Raw genomic sequence first — 19204 nt, 5'->3', positions numbered from 1 at the left:
GGGAGCTCCGTAAGGTATTTAAAGGCCGAAAGGTTGAAGCTACCTTGTGCTTCCTTAGGATCCTTGCAGTCTTGTTAGTGGTCCCTTGGATAAAAGGAAGATGAACACCAGAAAATTGATCATTGGTATCTTTCTTAGCACTAGGACCTTTTTCAGCACTGAGGAAAGCCTTAGTACATTGGTGTCTACTATACCCATTATTAAAGAAAACACTTAGAAGATGTGCTTTCTCTTCCTTGAGATGGTTCTCATCAGAAACCCTTAAAGCTCTAGTTGCTAAGGTGTTGATAACGCCAATATTTTGAGCTAGGAAATGATGAGAATTAGCATCAAGATATTGTTCCATATGAGTTTTCTTACAATATACCTGATGAGAGAAAGAGCCATTATCATTCCTTGAGAGGAGGACGTCAAGGAAGCGAAGACTACCATTACATTCAAATTCCATGTTGAACTTTATAGAACTATATTGATTGTTAAGATGGAGGAGGAATAGTTCCAACTTTTCTTTACCATGGCACGAGATGACAAAAGTTTCATCCACAAACCTCTTCCACAACTTAGGCAGAAGACAAGAAGAGGCTAAGGGCTTTGATTCAAAATCTTCCATGAATATATTAGCTACCACAGGGAAGAGGTGGGAACCCATGTCGACACCGCAAGTTTGCTCATAAAATTCACCATCGAATGAAAAGAAAGTAGAAGTAAGACAAATACCAACTAAATAAGTTGTATCAGGATCTGTGATGTGCTTGATGACTTCGATGGCCTCGTTGATAGGGATATTAGTTTAGAGAGAGACCACATCAAAGCTCACAAGCTTGTCATCTGGATCAAGCTTGAAACTCTTTAAGTCATTAACAAACGATGCAGAGTCCTTGACGAAGGATTCTGTATGGCAAACAAGGGGCTTAAGCTTCTGGGCTAAATATTTAGCAAGAAGATAAGTTGGCCCTATTATCGTGTTGACAATGGGTCTTAGAGGAACCCCTTCCTTATGAATCTTTGGCAGACCATAGATTCTAGGGGTAAGAGGGCAAATTTCAATAAGCTTATGACTGAATGAGCTGATTGAGCTAATAGCCTTTATAGCAAGAGCCAAGGATCAATTTTCTGGTGTTCATCTTCCTTTTATCGAAGGGACCAGTGACAAGATTGCAAGGGTACTAAGGAAGCACAAGCTAGCTTCAACCTTTCGGCCTTTAAATACCATACGGAGCTCCCTTAGATCTGTAAAAGACCCAGTGGAACCCAAGAATATGAAGGGTTTTTACGTTATCCCATGCTCTTGTTGGACTCCCTACATTGGTGAGACTAGTTTCTCGATTAATCAAAGGATTCGTGAGCATGTTGCTTACATCAAGCATGGCAGGACCCGCTCCTCTACTTTGGTGGAGCATGCAGATAAATCTAAGCATCACATATGCATTGAGGAGGCCCAAGTCGTTGCTAAGGTTAGTCATTTTCATCACCGTAAATTGAAAAAAGATCCAATAATTTAAATAGAGATGATGGTTGGAATATTAGTAGAAGTTGGGTCCCTCTCTTGTCCTCCTAGTTAGTGTTTTTTCTTTTATATATATATATATATATATATATATATATATATATATATATAGATATATATATATCTTACCTATGTTGGTATTAACATCCTTTTTATAGTATTTTTTGTTGTTTTTTTCTTCATTAGAGTTTATTTTCTTGATCCTTCATGTTTTTTATGTATTTTATCATCCTATTCATTCTTAACTCCTTTTAATATTTTTGTTATTTGTTTAATGGGCCTGAGCCCCATATTTTATTGTTGACCCCATTTTATTTATTGATTGTTTATATATATATATATGTGTGTGTGTGTGCGTGTGTGTGTTTGTGTGTGCATTATTTATTTATTTATATTTATTTATTTTTACTTGTGTATATTTTGTTTTAATTTATTTATTTTTCTATTAATTATTTTTATTTTATTTTGTTTTATTTCCATTAGTTATTTTATTTATCAAATGATCTTGTCTTGATTAGGGTCTTCACTCATTTTTATAATTTTTGACTCCCCTCCTTTAAAGTTTGACTTTGATTATTTATTTATTTATTTTAAAAACTCGTTGTTTAATATAGCGGTTACTTATTAATATTTGTTTTTAATAAATTAATATGCTAATATCACAATTTAAATATTATTTTCCAAAAACTAGTAATATTTGGTCTTAAAAAATTAATTTAAATATTATTTTTCAAAAACTAGCCGTTTAATATAGTCGTTACATATTAATATTTTACTAAATTAATAAACGAATATCATTATTTAAATATTATTTTTCAAGAATTAGTAATATTTGGCCCTAATAAATTAATTTAAATATTATTTTTCAAAAACTAGTCGTTTAATATAGCCATTACCTATTAATATTTTTAACAAATTAATGAAATGATAACATTATTGAAATATTTTTCAAAAACTAGGTGTTTAATATAGCCATTACATATTAGTATTTTAATAAACTAATAAACTAATATCATTATTTAAATATTATTTTTCAAGAACTAGTAATATTTGGTTTTAATAAATTAATTTAAATATTATTTTTCAAAAACTAGCCGTTTAATATAGTAATAAATTAATGAAATAATATCATTATTTAAATATTTTTTTCAAAAACAAGTCGTTTAATCTAACCGTTAATAATATTTGTTTTTAATATAGTAATAATTTAATATTATAATTTAAACATTATTGTTCAAATATAGCCGTTACTTGAAATTATGTCTCTACATTTCTCTCTATTTAAGCCTTTGCCATGGTGTGCCTCTTCAACTGATCCTGATGATGAACCACACTTGTTGGTTCGAAACGCATTGGCCAAAAAAAATTCTCTCATGTGATTTCTACCAAAAGACTTTGTTTAATTCATTATGGATCACGAAAGCTTGAATACAAAGACAATCAATCTATCTTTAATAAGAACAAAGACTTTAATGACAATTCTTGTTTCAAAGGAAAAGAAGACTTTATCACACTTTCTTTCAAACAAAGATTAATCAAATAAATTCTAACTTTGACTATAGACTGAGAATGAAAAAGAAAACATTTCAGAAACATTAATCAATCAAGTCAAAGTAGGGCTAGACAAGGAGATATAAATTTGTTCTCTGAGACATGACATTCATTGATCAATCAGCAAGCAATCAAATAGAGAAAAGTTGGCAAAAACACTTTCCAAAGGTGGGAATTTGACCTAAGGTTGATCAGCGCAGGTCAAAGAGGGCCTAACTGCGCTGCAGAGCACCGTGTCTCACTCAAGGGTGCTCTGCAGAGCACTGTCCCCTGACCAAACCTGTGGTAATTTCTGAGAGGCCACACAAGAGTCATCTAACCTCAATTTTTTACCAAAATTCAATGCAAAAGAGCTAAAATACAATCAATGAGCACAATTAGGGTCTACAAGAATGTCTTAAAAGGTGAATAAGCTACTAGGAAAGGTGATAGTTCGATCCCCAGTGGAGTCTCCAATTTGTTTTGGAGAATTTAGCATCTACGGATAAATACTAATTCCCTAGATAACTAGCTGTATCTAGAACAATAATTTAAAGTGTTTTAGACTTTTCCTATAAGAAATAGATAAGATGTGAAGATAGAAGGCCTACCTGTAGTTCCACTTTCCTCTCGTCTCCCTTGTATCGATTTTGTCGCTCCTTCCCGTAGTTAATCGACTTGAGAAGTACCTTGTAAACACAACAGAAAACAAAGAACTGATCAAAGCATATGATCTATTGAATGTAAGTGAAAGGAATCAGATACAATTCACACACGTAAGCATTATGAAACAATACAAACATATGTGAAAAAGTTTCAAACACTTTATTTGTATAGAAGAAGGAATTACAACCACTGGTGTCTGATTCAAAGCCATTCCTCTAGCTTGGATCCCATCTGCATCGCATCCAAAGCATGAAAAACTTGTAGCATCACAATACTTTCTTCAAAGCCAAATCTCATAGCAGCATTATCTCCTTACAATTCAACATAGTCCAGCCCCTGATCACTTAGATGAGTGGTCAATTTATGGGATGATGAAGGAGGTTTTGCCATTAATGGTCGCACTGAATGACCTTCCATACTTAGAATTAGTTCCATGGAGGAAGGTATGAGAGGATAGGATGCACCTTAACTCATTCCTCATCCATTTCGAGCTCATAAGAGTTGATAAGTCAAGGAAACGTCTAGATGAATCCAAAAGATAAGAATAGTCCCCAAACCCTCTGTGAATTTCGCTCATTCTCGCCCAACACAGGTGAAAGGAATCCTAAGTGCTCTGCAGAGCACCTTGGCAGTGGACTTAACTGCTCTACAGGGCACCTTCATAAGGGCTTACCTCCGCTGGTCCCTCTAGAGGCTATTTCTAGATGTCTTCAAGTCAAGAAACTGTCTGGGAAGGAGGCATTCAAAGGGGTGACTTGTTTAGGGCATGAAGAAACTGAAATTAGGGTTTGATGAGTGATAAAACACTGATATAAATGTTGGGATTTGATGTGCCCAAATGGATCTGTAACACAAGGCTATGAGGTTCTAAAATGATAATATGTGTCCTTTCTTCTCGAGGTTTTGACGTGCCCAACCTATCGAAAAGTAGATTTGATATTCATCTTGATGTTTTGTCCTTTGGAGGTTTCATCCTGATTTAACCTGCCAAAATTTTGACGTTCAATATTTCAGCTTCCTAAAGCTTTGAGGTTTGGGTATGACCACCCTTCCAAAATTCAGGGTGTAAAATTCGACCCGTTGAGGACTTCACGACCCCAACTTTGAGAATCAATGACTTTTGATCCCGATGGCTCTCTGAATTCCACATACCGTCAGAAATCACTTTTAGATCAATTTCCAATAGAGAAGGTTTGATGTAGTCTTTGATTCCATCTGCTACCTAAAAAATGGCTAGAAACTCTTTTCCATTCTTTCCATCTTGGCTCTTCTTCTTCTGCCTAGAACCTGCTCTTCAGAGGCATTTTGCAAGGTTCCACATACTATTGGAGAGATCTTTCATAGCACTAACCAATTATTACAAATCAAAGAGTATCCGAGCTGATCTCTTAAGGAAGAACCTCCTCTAAAATACGGGACTCCCAACCATCATAGTAATCTTTTTATGGCTTCTTGAATAATCCTACTACTGTGATGATTCTCTATAAGAAACTACAACCACCATGGGATGGATTCCAAACCACCATAGTCATCATTTTATGTATTCTCCAATAACCTTGCTACTATTATTATTCTCTACAGAGTACTACAATAACCATAGGACTCCTCCTGAGATTGATACATCAAGCACATCAAAATAACCTAATTACCATCATACTTAGGTCAGGGGACATCAAAGGCAAGATCTACTACAAAAAACATACAAGTTATGTAGTTGACATGAATGCCTACATTATTTCCAACAATTGGACAATTCCAATTGCCCAACACATAAGCCAACATGACTTTTGACATCAATGCCAACACACTTGCAACCCCTAGCCATCCAGGAAATTCCACCTATTCAATAATCTCCCCATTCAGCATTGATGGAAAGACATGCTACCTCATAACTTCTTTACTTTGATGACCAATCCTCATGTTGCTTTGACACTTTTCTTCCATGAGCCACTAATGGCTTTCTCTCCTCTACATGTGCCATAAAAAATCCTCCAATAATTCTCCCCCCATTTGACATCAATGTCAAAGAGATACAAGTTCCTTATTCTCTCCCATGCTGTCATTGACAATTAAAGATGAGGGTCTAGCTGTTGTTGTACATTCTATTCTACAGATATCTCTTGAAGGACTGTCGTTGCTGCTACTCTATAAATTGGGCATATGTGATATGCTCCCTTGGAGCATATACAAACACTTCCTTGAGCCTTAAGTTTTTCACGCCTTATGGCTATTGGCTAAATACTTCTCTTTCCAAGACATATTTTGTTTGAGTTAAAAAGAAAAACTGATACCAATCAACGATGCTGTATTTTGTCTTACTTTTCACTGTTGTTGTTTCTACCAAGAATGTGCTCACTTCACTTGAGCATCTCCATTAAACAACTCTACTCTCCCTAAGATCATGTTATTAATATCCTACAACTTCCTCCTTGATTCTACATGGGGATTGATCCCAAGGATTTGTCTTGACTGTGGGCTTTCAACCATTCCACCTTTCTGTTGTAGCCCATATTCCTCTTCCCACTATAGGTTTTAACCCTGTACAGAAATTACCTGCATACAAATTCTAAAACATGGAAAATAAACAATGCGAGAGCATAACACATAAAACAGATATACACAAAGATTTTCCCCTGGATCCCAAAACTGGGACTACCAGCTTGATTTTTCATTATTGTCCTTTCAATGTCACAATACATATTTATACATGCCAAAGCATCCAATACCATGGACCGAAAACCATCACGTCCAAAACCATGTGCGAAAACGCATGCACAGAACCATAGGTAGGTCTGCCCAACCTAATATAGGTCCAAAAACAAAATTTTCCGGGGCGCTACCTTGGACCCCATAGAGTGGGGTTACATGCACCCCTCAAATCCCCTGTGACCCCCTTGCTACGTAATCAACGCAATGAAGGGGGGGCTCCGCCCCCCGCTTAACTATGTGGGCTAGTCATGGAAAGAATATAACACAACCCAACATTCTCCCACTTGTTGTTTTCTTTCTACAGGGGGCCACAAGAGATATTACTCATTTATACAACCCTACAATGCCCATTGTTTCTCTACACCAAGAGAACTTCTCAAATCTCACAGATTTTGTCAATGCATTTGCAGTATTCTTCAAAGTGTCCACCTTTACCAGCGACACCTTTTTGTCTTCTATCATATCCCTCACAAAGTGATACTAAACATCGATGTGCTTTGTCTTTGAATGATATGTAGGGTTCTTTGCCAAGAAAATTGCACTTTGGCTGTCACAATCTATCCTTATAGCTCCCAGTACTAACCCCATATTTGAACACAATTTCTACAACCAAACTGCTTCCTTACTTGCATGAGTGGCTGCCATGTATTCTGCCTCTGTAGTTGATAGTGCCACTGCATATTGTTTCTTACTCATCCAACTCATTGCACCTCCAAATAGGTTAAACACATACCCACTTGTAGATCTTCTTTGATCTAGATCTCGAGCTCAGTCTGCATCAACAAAGCCACGAATATTCAACACTTTTTCCAATCCTAGTCTTCCTTGGTAGCACAAACCATAATCACTAGTGCCATGCAAATACCTAAAAACCTACTTCACTACTGTCTAGTGCTCCTTCCCTGGTTTTGACATAAACCTGCTGAATACTCCCACTGCACGTGCAATGTCTGGTCTAGTACAAACCATCACATACATCGGGCTACCAACTTCACTTGCATATGGAACGCAGGACATGTCCTCTTCCTCTTCTTGTGTCTTGGGACATTGTTCATCAGATAACCTCACACCTACAGGAATAGGAACCTTCACCAGTTTAATATCCTGCATATTAAACCTCTGTATTATTGTCTCGACATACTTCATTTGGTTTAACCAGAGATTCCTGTTTGTCCAATCTCTTTTAATTTCCATGCCCAAAATATAGTTTGCAGCACCAAGATATTTCATGTCGAATTTGGAGGACAAATGGGTCTTCAAATCCTGGATAATTTCTTTGTCATTTCCAACCAGCAACATATCATCCACATACAAGACCAGATAAATAACATGGTCACCAACTAATTTAAAATACACACAGTGATCTACTTTGCTTCTAGTGAAGCCAAGTCCTTGTATAAATGTATCAAATTTCTGATACCACATCCTTGGTGGATGTTTTAACCCATGTAGAGACTTCTTGAACTTGCATACCAGTTTTTTCTTACCCTTCACTGCAAAACCTTTAGGTTGCTTCATGTAGATCTCCTCTTCCAGATCCCTATGAAGAAATGTTGTCTTCACATCCATCTCTTCTACCTCAAAATCAAAAGCAGCAACAACAGATAAAAGTAATATAATAGAACTTACCATGGCAATAGGAGAAAAAATATCACCAAAATCAATTCCCGGCACCTGGGAATAACCTTTTGTTGCCAACTGAGCTTTGTATTTCTCCACCTTTCCTTCTGCATTTGTCTTCTTCTTTAACACCCATTTGCTGCCAATGGGTTTCCTTCAAGCCAACAACTCCACCAGATCCCAAGCCTCATTTTTGTGCGAAGATGCCATTTCATCAACTATGACCTCTTTCCAGAGTTTTCCATCCTCTGAATCTACTACTTCACAGTTCTGGGATCATCATCAGTAATATATAAAGAAAAAATTGAATAAAAAGTAGATGGACTATACCTTTCTCGCTGCTTTCTTTCTCAAACTGATCTTCTCACACATGGAGTTTGTGGCTCTTCATCTTCTGATTCCTCCTCTTCTGTAGAGTCTGATTCTTCCTCCTTTAGCTCAAACTCTATCTTCTCAGGTTCCTTTGGTTGGACTTCATGTTTAATAACATCTTTCACCTCTCTGAACACCACATCTTGGTTGTACACAACCTTCCTTGTTACCAGGTTCCAAAGCTTATAACCCTTTAAACCATCCTTATACCCAATAAAGATGCACTTTTCAGATTTACTATCCTACTTGGTTCTTTTCTCCTTTGGAACATGTACATATGCATCACATCCAAATACCCTCAGATGTGAAAGAGAAGGTTTCTTACTAGTCCATACCTGTTGTGGAGTCTTATCTTCTAATGCTGATGAAGGTGATCTGTTGACCAGATAACATGCAGTCTCCACCGCCTCTACCCAGAATTCTTGTCCTAACTCGGTACCACTGAGAATGCTTCTTGCCATTTCCATCAATGTCTTGTTCATTCTTTCTACAACTCCATTTTTATGAGGTCTATATGGAGCAGTATTTTGCCATTCTATACCACACTTCTTATAGAATTCTTCGAATTCCTTACCGTAAAACTCTCCACCGTTATCTGTCCTCGGCAGCTTTATCTTCTTCTTTGTTTGGTTTTCCATCAAAGCCTTAAATTCTTTAAACCTGTCAAAGACTTCAGATTTCTTCTTAGGGAAATATATCCATGTATTCCTTCAGAAGTCATCTATAAAGGATACATAGTACATAGACTTACCTAGTGATGGAACCTTCACAGGTCCAAACACATCATTGTGCACAAGTTCTAATATCTGTTTCATCCTCTTACCACCAGAGGGGAAACTCACCCGATTATGCTTCCCATATACACAATTTTCATAGAAATTAAAATCCAGAGAGCTATTACTCATACCTTCTACTGTACCTTTACCATGAAGTATTCAAGGGCCCTTCTCTCCAATATGTCCAAGCCTTTGATGCCACAACATGGTCTTCTCTCCAGAGACCACTAGATTTTTTGCTCCACTTTCAAGAACCACAGAACTATTGCACCCATCAACAATAGTGCTACCTTGCAGGTTGTATAGAGTTCCAATTCAAACTGCCCGCATCAATACCAGTGCTCCCCAAACCATCTTGCAGGTATCCTTCTCGAACACTATTTTTACACGTGTATCATCTAGCTTTCTTACAGAAATTCGATTTCTGGCTAATGTAGGAATATGCAGAACACCCAGAAGTGTTCTAATCCTTCCACCCTGCAACTTCAACTTTACTTTTCCACAACCAATGATTCTAGCCTTCCTGTCCTCCCCCAAGAATACATCACCACCATCATATTTCTCATACTCACAGAACCACTCTCTATGGGGAGTGAAGTGAAAGGATGCACCTAAGTCAATTAACCATGCCTCATGATCTACATGTGTACTTGAAGAAGCCAAGTACACATCCCCACCTTCATATGAGGTGGTTTTCACCTCTACAGAAGGAGCATCATCCAATCCCTTTCTTTTGTTAGGAGAATTAGATTTACAATCCATTTTCTAGTGCCCTTCCTTTCCGCATTTCCAGCACACCACCTTTACAGGTTTTCCTGGAGATTTAGATCTCCATTTAGATTTAGATCTCCCACTTGATGACTTATTTTTGTTTCTATTTTGGGACCATGTTCGTACAGATAAGGCATCACCATTCTAGATCTCCATATTTTTCAATCTCATCTCCTTCGTTAGCAAGGATGAGACTATTTCATCAAACTACAAGGCAGTTGCATTTCTACCTATTGCAATAACCAGACTATCCCACGGATCTAGTAGAGAAAACAACAAACTAATGCACTTATCTTCATTTGAAATTTTAATATCAACATGTAATAATTGACTTACCGTAGTATTAAATGCGTTCAGATGTTCTGTCACCGAGTCTCCATCTTTCATCCTCAGGTTATATAGCTTTTTCCATAGGAACAATTTATTCACTAGAGACTTAGATTGGTACAAAGTCCCTAACTTGTCCTACAAAGCCTTTGTCGTAGCTTCCCCTGATACATTTAGTAATACTGAATCTGAAACACACAATCATATTTTGCTCTTAGCCTTCCGATCCAACTTCTTTCATTCTTCATCGGACACTCCTGTTGGTTTAGTACCTGGATCTACCACAACCCACTGATCTTTATCCACCAAGAGATCCTCCATCTTGAGTTTCCATAATTCAAAACTCTGACCATTCAATTTCTCAATCTCTATATTTCCACTGCTCGCCATCCTCTTTCACCACCAGAATCGATCCCGTAGATCTCCCACTGAACAAGGTCTACCACAGGCCCAAGCGAAACCCCTCAGCAACAAAGGTGTCCCCTTGAAGCCAAAACAACTCTGATACCAAATGTAGGTTTTAACCCTATATATAAATTACCTGCAGACGAATTCTAAAACACGAAAAATAAACAATGTGAGAGCATAACACATAAAACACATATACACAAAGATTTCCCCTCGATCCCAAAACAGGGACTACCAGCTTGATTTTTCATTATTATCCTTTAAATGTTACAACACATATTTATACATGCTGAAGCATCCAATACCATGGACTGAAAACCATCGCGTCAAAAACCATGGACTGAAAACCATCGCGTCAAAAACCATGGACTGAAAACCATAGTGTCCAAAATCATGTGCGAAAAATCACACACAAAACCATAGGTAAGTCCATCCAACCTAATATAAGATCCAAAAAAAAAAATTGGGGCACTGCCCAAGACCTCATAGACTCGGGTTACCTGCACCCCTCAAACCCCCTGTGAGCCCCCCCACTACACAATCAATGCAATGAAGGGGGGGGGGGCTCCGCCCTCCTTCTAATTGGTTAACTACGTGGGCTAATCGTGGAAAGAATATAACACAACCCAACACCTAAAACACAAGATATTGTTTTGTGCTCCCTCTAAATTCATGTTGGATGCACTCCTCCTCTCTCTTTCAATGATGATACATTTCAAATAAATAAATACATTACTATAGTCAGCAAGGGCACTCGACCATAACTTTCAAACTTAGATGCATCTCTCTGTTGTTGCCTTCTAGATTCCAACATCCTACTTATTCGACCTCCCTTCAGGCCATTCTCTTCTTTTAATGAAGATAAACAGAGGACCTACTCCCCCTGATTAGATCATCCTCCTCCTTCTTTCGAACTCTCAAAGGCCGAGTCCTGATTGAAGCATTACTCTCCAGCTTTTTCTTTGCCCATGTTTGGGCCTATTCTTAGTTGCACATGACTAGAGGAATCTTCTCCTTTCATACCTCTTTCTTCACCAAAATATTCCTGCATCCTTTTTGCCTCATAGAGGGTTCCACCACAAGGGTAAGAGGATCATTATTCTAATTTCTTCCTCCTCTTTTCATCTTTCTTTTTTGACACAAAGAACAAAAGACAAACTTGTATCCCGTGGCTCCATTGTTTCTTCTTGTCTTCACATCTAGAATAGCTACATTTGAATCCATACACCAACAAGAATTCCATTTCTTTCCATATATGAAGTGTGTTGCCTCATGCCCATAGTTGCCACAACTGTAGCATTCGATTTGGCTTAAGAATGGAGGAAAGGACCTTCCATATTTGCTATCATTCTTGTCGTAGCATCTATTGCTGCAGTCCTTCCTACTCCTAGATGATTTGTGTTTTCTTGGGTTGCTTCTACCTAACACATTTTGGTTTTTTACATGCCATCTATAGTTGATTGACTTATGTCCAAAATTATTGTAAGAAAAACAATAACCATGAAAAGGATTTTGAGGATTGAAGCTACAATTTCTTTCAAGGATTTGTCCCTGAGGATGAAAGGAAATTTGTTGATTCTTCATGCTCCTTTCATGAAAATTTCCATTATTGTATTACACACTTTCTTGCAACTGCCTAGCTCTCTTTTGCTGCTCTACTTGATTTTTCTTCTTATCCTTTTGTTGCTACCTTTTCCTCTTTTGTTGTTGCTTCTTTCTTTGATGCTAGAGTTAAAAAACTTCTTTTCCTATTTTGTTGTCACAACCTTAAGTTGCCTTTACCTGGAAATTTGACCCTTCAACCTTCACAATCTTAGAGCTTTCTTTTTCTTTGAAACCCAAACAAGCCTTGATGAGAGAGGATATTTTCTTGCCAGGAATTGCTTTCAAGACTTTCTTACTCTCCTCAAGCTTCTGATATTGAGAAAACTCTTTATTTGACTTTTCTCAGTCATGTCTCAATGAGACTACTTCAACGTGTAGTCCCTTACAGTAAGATTCCTTCTCACTGAGTTGATTGGTCAGCATGCCACTCATCTTGCTAGAACCTTCTTGTTGAGAATTACTATTTACTATATTTTTGCTCAAATTTTCATTCTCAAGCTCATAAATTTTTAGTTGTTCCTCTTGCTTGATATTTTCCTCTAATAGGTCCTTGATCTTCTTTAGAGTAGAGATCAAATTCATTCTAAAGCAGATCCTTTCATTTAGATCCTTCTCTTGACTATCATAGGTGCTAGTTGAGTCACCATAGAGATCGAAACACGTCTTTGTGTCCATGGAGTCTTCCACATGTCTAAGGGGTATCAATTTTTCATTACTACTAGAGGTACTCTTATTTTATCCTATGGATGAGCACACTCAGGATCTCTCTTCTTCCTATGAGGTAATCTCATTTTCTATTGCTAAAAATGTAAGTTCTCTTCAGAGTCTCATGGCCTATCATCCATGTCTTCTTCACCATCCTTGGAGTGAAGATTAGTAGTCTTATCGGAGGAAGAAATATCTTTAGTATTTTAAGCATCATTCCTTTTAGATGCCTTCTACATTTTATTCCTTCTCTTATTATCACCATAAGCTACATGTTCTCATTCACTACTTGAGAAGCAGGGTTTCTCAGGATCTTCTTGAGTCACATGGATATCTTCTCCATACAAACATTGAAGTTTGAACAACATTTCCCTTGTTATTATGCAATGCCTTACTTTCTCAGCATATAGCTTATACAACCCTTTCATGATAACCTCCTCGGTTTCTTCATTCTACTCACTCCTTTCTTCATTCAATATGAAGCATCATACATCAACATCCAAGGCCATTAAATAGGATTCCATTCTAACCTTCGAGAATACATAGTTTTAACCATTTAATAATGGAACTCCTTCTGATGTAAGAGACTTTTGATTAGCGATTGTTTCCCTTTGATCTACCTTCTAGTAGTTAATATATTCTTGAAAGAACCAATATATGATACCAATTGTTGGAAACAATGTTAATACTGAGAGCGGGGGGGAGGTGAGTCAATATTAAGGCTAATTTTAACTTTTATGCCAATCTATATTTCTTCATTCAAAATTGTAATCCTTTATATGTGAGAGACAATCAACAAATCATAACAACAACCATATCAACACATATAAGCCTACACATCATGAGTAGCAAACACATGAGACAATGAGGTTTTACGTGGAAAACCTTTCGAGAAAAAACCACCATTGCTTGTTGTTGTTATTGATGTAAAATAATAGCACCTACTCTATTACATCAATATCTTTGTGAGCCACCACTCATAAGAAGCACACCAACTCGATTTGATTGTTTGATAGCACCCACTAGCAGGAAGAACCAACTCCCTCCTTTTTTGGACACCTGTCTAGCTTAGCAGAAGCACCATGTGAAGCACCAAATTCACAGATTTCTTGCAGGCACCAACTTGAAACTCCTTGGATTTATGCAAGCACCATCTTATGGGAGGGACCACCTCCCAAGCCTTCTCAAGCACTCACTAGAGATGGAAGCACCAACTTCCTGTATGAAGGCTCCAACCTACACCCAAATAGGAACTCAATGTTCCCTATCATTGCCATCCACTCTGTCTGATATCAACTATGTTCTTTTCTCACTCTGCAACAACTCACTGATCTTCTCAACAAGAGTCACTCATCACATATTATCACAACACTCTATAATATTCTCTTTAAAAACACACACTTTAGCTCTCGACCTTCTCTTCTGCAGGCTCGCTTGGGCTCTTACATCATATCATAGGCTCTCTCGACCTTCTCCCTCTGTACACGTACCTTCGACCTTTCTCACAATCTCTAGGTCTCTTTGTTTTCTTCTTCGGAACTCTGAGCCTTTCACAGTAGAACAAGCTATCTTAGCCTTACCTGCCACAACACACTCTCAACCCAGAGCTCTCAACACAACTCCTCTCTACACAATGTTGCTTATGCCCACATTGCTCAATTGTGTTCTTGTGTTTTGCTCCTCTGCTAAACTTTGCTTGATGCTACCTTTGTTGCCTATTTCCACACTGCTCTACTGTACCTCTTCATGGATCTCCATTATATTATTGCACTTGACCTTACCACTACTGCCTCATTAACCACTGAGAATGGGAATCCAATTACTTCTTATACAAGGAAATAAATCCTTAGTCCACCTCCACACTTAGTGAGGTTCCACATGATTATTAATTTCCCACAGAGCTTTGCAGGTACTTCAAGATGGCTTATCTACACTTCATTTAATTCACTGAGGCGTGGAAAAGAGCACAAAGATGGCTTGTCTAAGCTCAAGGTAAGCCCAAGACTCTTCCCTATAAATAATGGTCCTTCCTTCCTTGACTCAACGATATTTGATAGACCCTATTACTCTTGAGACTAACTCTCTTGTGCGTAGTTACTCTTCAAATACCAACTCATTCATCATTTAACACCCTATGCAAGTGTATCAGAGCCATAAACCATTGTAACTTATATTAAAAGAACATTATGAAATTTCACAATTTCGATGCCTTCAGCCCCTTGTGGTTAACCCTTATTCCCTTAAATGTTCATTTAATAAGTGAACAAAATGACCAATACTGACATCTTAATCATAACAAGGTGTAGACAAGGTCATAGTAGAGAGCCCTTCTTCACGACTGTAGCCTCCAAAAAATAATAATATTCATGTGAACCTCTTCAAAAAAATCAGCATTAATAAAAGTTTTCATAAACCAACATATATCACATCTTAACTCCAGAACTATGAAGCACCAACAAAAATCAAATTGGTCAAGCTGAAAATGTTTCCTCAAGTTTTGCAGTCTATAAAAGGTTTGCACCTCAGTGGATTTGATCCCTCTCATTGTTTAATAGATATGGAATTATGATGGATCGACGATAGGTTTCAGATTTAGCAAAATTTATTATCTTCTGGGTAAAGTAGGAATTATTAACCATCAATATAAAATTTTAGGGGAGATTTCAATTTAGATAAGAATAAAATTAAAAGCACATTTTTTTAACTCTTGGTTTGATAGATTCTAAATTTGTCTCGCAAAGCACATTAAAATATTTTATATAATAGATCTGTCCATTTTTTAAAATCAATTTTAGAAATTGGCTAAAATGTATTTTTGAAAGTCATAAATCAATACAAATATGTTGACAACTCCAATATAAATCAAACTGTGAATAGGTGAGATGTTCCTTGAGGTGAAGGAAGCACACCAAAAGTTATTTAATCTCATTAAATGTAAATTTAAAACCCTAAAAGTCACGCAGAAATTTACAGCCATCCAAAAATCAAAATGTACCTACTGTTAGAGTTCAGAACTCCTCAGTTTTTTGCTACTCATATGGGTAAATGGATAACTAGATAATTGTGTGTGTCAATTTGAAAACATTTGTTTTTCGGGACAACATGTAATTTGTTTTAAGAAATAATTTTATTTATTTATTGTCGTGTTACATTATGTTACGTGACAATATCTCCCCCATTCTGGAGTGCATATTAACACAATGAAAATAAGCACAAAAAATAAAGTACAAGGACTTAAATCTACAACATTGTGAATTAATATTGTCCAAAGATAAAAATATTGAAGAGTGTCAAAGATTAACAAGAGTGCTTCAAGCAAATTTAGGAAGTTTAGAGTTATCCTACAAAACTCAAGTGTCAAGATCAACAAGAATGCTTCAAACATGAATCAAGAGAGCTGACCATGTGCCTTTTTTGGGGAAAGAGTGCCAAAAATTCAACAAAAGATCCAAACAATATATGCAACCATAATAGGGTAATTACAAGGAGAACTCGAAGGTTGATCCATAGATCTTCAGGGGAGTTTTCTATGCTAATTACCAATGGAATTCACATTGCTAATTGTCATGGCTTACCAAAGTAATATCCCTCTTTCATATTTTTGTTTTTAACTTAATATTGGAAAAAAATGCCAAAAAAATCCTAGTAACCAAAAAAATGCGTTAGCAATTCACCATTTTTTTATTTGTAAACTAGTCGAAAATTATTATGCATTCAAAAGATAAATTAAGTTTGTTAATGTCTATTAGATGCACAAAACAAGGTCTAAGACAAGGTTAGTATAAAAGTGGATACAAAGTGAGAATACTAAGGCCACTGCTATAAAGAAAAATATGAGCTAAATTGATGTATAAAATATGAACCCTAATACAATGATAACTTTCTAAAAAAGCCACAAATACAATTATTACTTCATGAAAAAAAATGGAAACTCTAAACTAGGCCAAAGGCATTGTTACAAAACTTGGATTTAAGAACATATTTTTCTAGATTTGTTTTCAAAGATAAAATGACGTTTCAAGTTTTTTCCAAATGAAAGAGGAAGATGTTTTTTCCTCATTAAGGAAGAGAAAGAGTAGTTAGCGCAAGGATGCTCAATCAAACAACTCTAATAACATGTTTTCCTGGGTATACATGAGATGAAATTGAGACTCATAAAAGTGTCATATGCAGGAAGATCATGTATTGTAAAAAATAAAGAAGCTTTTAAAGTGGGTCTGGGAAACCTTTCTGGTTTGCAAAGAAGCAATGCCACCTTCACGGTTGTTTTGACTTCCAAAAAAACCAAGAGGGGAGCTTTCTCCTTCAATTTGAAAAATTTGATTTTGATCTTGAAGAATAAGTTAAGAATAAAAAGATAGATTTTTTCTCAAAGGTCCACATATGCATAAGTGAAAACTCCCCTACAAACAGATCGAAATACCCACAAAAACCAAGTTACACCCAATGCAATGAAAAGATGACAACTTTCTCATCTTTTGCATCAGTGAAGTGTACCCAATTAGCAATAGTTGTAGGTGGTGGCTTGTGAGGAAATAAGGAAATGTTAAATAGTGGATTCTACCTTTGCACAACTTTTATAACATCCTTCAAAACAAGAGTCACATATTCTTTCTTTTGTACTCTCCACCAATGCAACAACCTTTTTATTTTATTTTATTTTATTTACTTATTTTTTTTCTGCTGTGGTTGAGAGGATGAAACCACACTTTTCCAAATGAAGCCACACTGCTAGCCAAATTTTGAGCTTGTATACCTAGATCAACTCGAAGAGAAAAGAGTGGCTCCCATTCACATTGGTAATGGTACTCTCCAAATTCCACATGTTGTTTCCTATAATCATGTACAACTGGCCAAAGCACTAAAAAGTTTAAGGCACTACTCAAATTAAACAAAGAAAATAGTCATGGTAGGCTTAAATATTTTCTAAACATGGCGCATGTTGAACACACAACTTGGAAGCTAAAAATAAAAAGAATGGTTAATAATAAAACTCAAGAACCAACAATTTGCAGGAAATATGAAAACTTGGTATTTCATCATTACAAACTTTAAATCTATAATGGACTTTCAATTTTCAATGAAACTATGATCATTTGGGTAGGGTCTACTAAACTTTAAATGCTTTGTTCTTCAAGTTTAACTACTGCAATTTGGCTAGTACTAAGTCTATGTTGCAGACGTCATTATGTGTTTGCACTTCAAAAATAGTCTTCCATAAATATTAAGATGGCAATGCTATTTTTTCTAGGTTATTTTGTTTTATTATGATACTATGATATGTTACAGTTCTGTAATTGATAATAGTTATGTAAATGGTGTGACAATCACTCTAATTAACGAGAAACATAGTAACAACAACCATCACACTGTTAGACAAAGTTTTACTGCGGAGAAACCTTCGTTGGGAGAAAATCCAGCAAGAAGATTGAATTTTCTTCTTTTAAATCCTCTTGGTATGACAAAATACAAAGTTGTGGTTCATGTGGAGCTGCAGAAGTAATTTCGTCAACTATGGAAGATTCTGCCTTCCTTTCCAACTCTGCCCCTCTATTCAAAACATTGGTACTAGTCATGACTAGAGCAGATCCACTTTAATCTGATTATTGCCCAGCTATGGAAAGTATCCATTCATGTAATTGATGAAATACTCTGATTTTACAATCTTCAACGTCTTCAAAGAACTAATTAAAATTGTTCTTTCAATTGACCACACAATCTACAATGAAAATGAAATAGATTCTATAGTCATTGTGGAGTAACTAGATCGTTGTGATTCATTGACAACTTCTCCACCATTTTCTTCATTTTCACTTTGCTCGATTAATGGGTGGTTCCCCTTCTGATTCTCTGCTCTGCTCTAGAGCTATAGAGCTCTTATCTGTTCTTTGTACTCCAACCTCCACAATGACTCTTCATCTTTTCCTTTTTGTTTTCCAACTCTTACAAATCTGCAGGATTCTCCATGCAAGGAAGATTACAATTGATTCTTGGACTCTGGGGGATGATGTGGGGTCTCATTCGACCTCCCCCATCTAATGTGGTACATGTCCTTTCCATTCCAGCCTTCAAATTTCCAACTTCAGGAGTGGAATGGCTTTTGGTGTTTGGTAAACCAAATGGTCAAATTTCAAGCTAAGTTTTGCTGACCACATGAAGTACGATGTCAACAATTTTAGTGAAAATTTCAGCCCAATCGGATTTTGTA

The sequence above is a fragment of the Pinus tabuliformis genome, chromosome 3_1 (assembly GCF_031772625.1).
Source record: "Pinus tabuliformis cultivar Carrire ecotype Pingquan chromosome 3_1, CPIR1, whole genome shotgun sequence".
NCBI lineage: Eukaryota > Viridiplantae > Streptophyta > Pinopsida > Pinales > Pinaceae > Pinus > Pinus tabuliformis.
Note: the sequence above shows the minus strand (reverse complement) of the source record.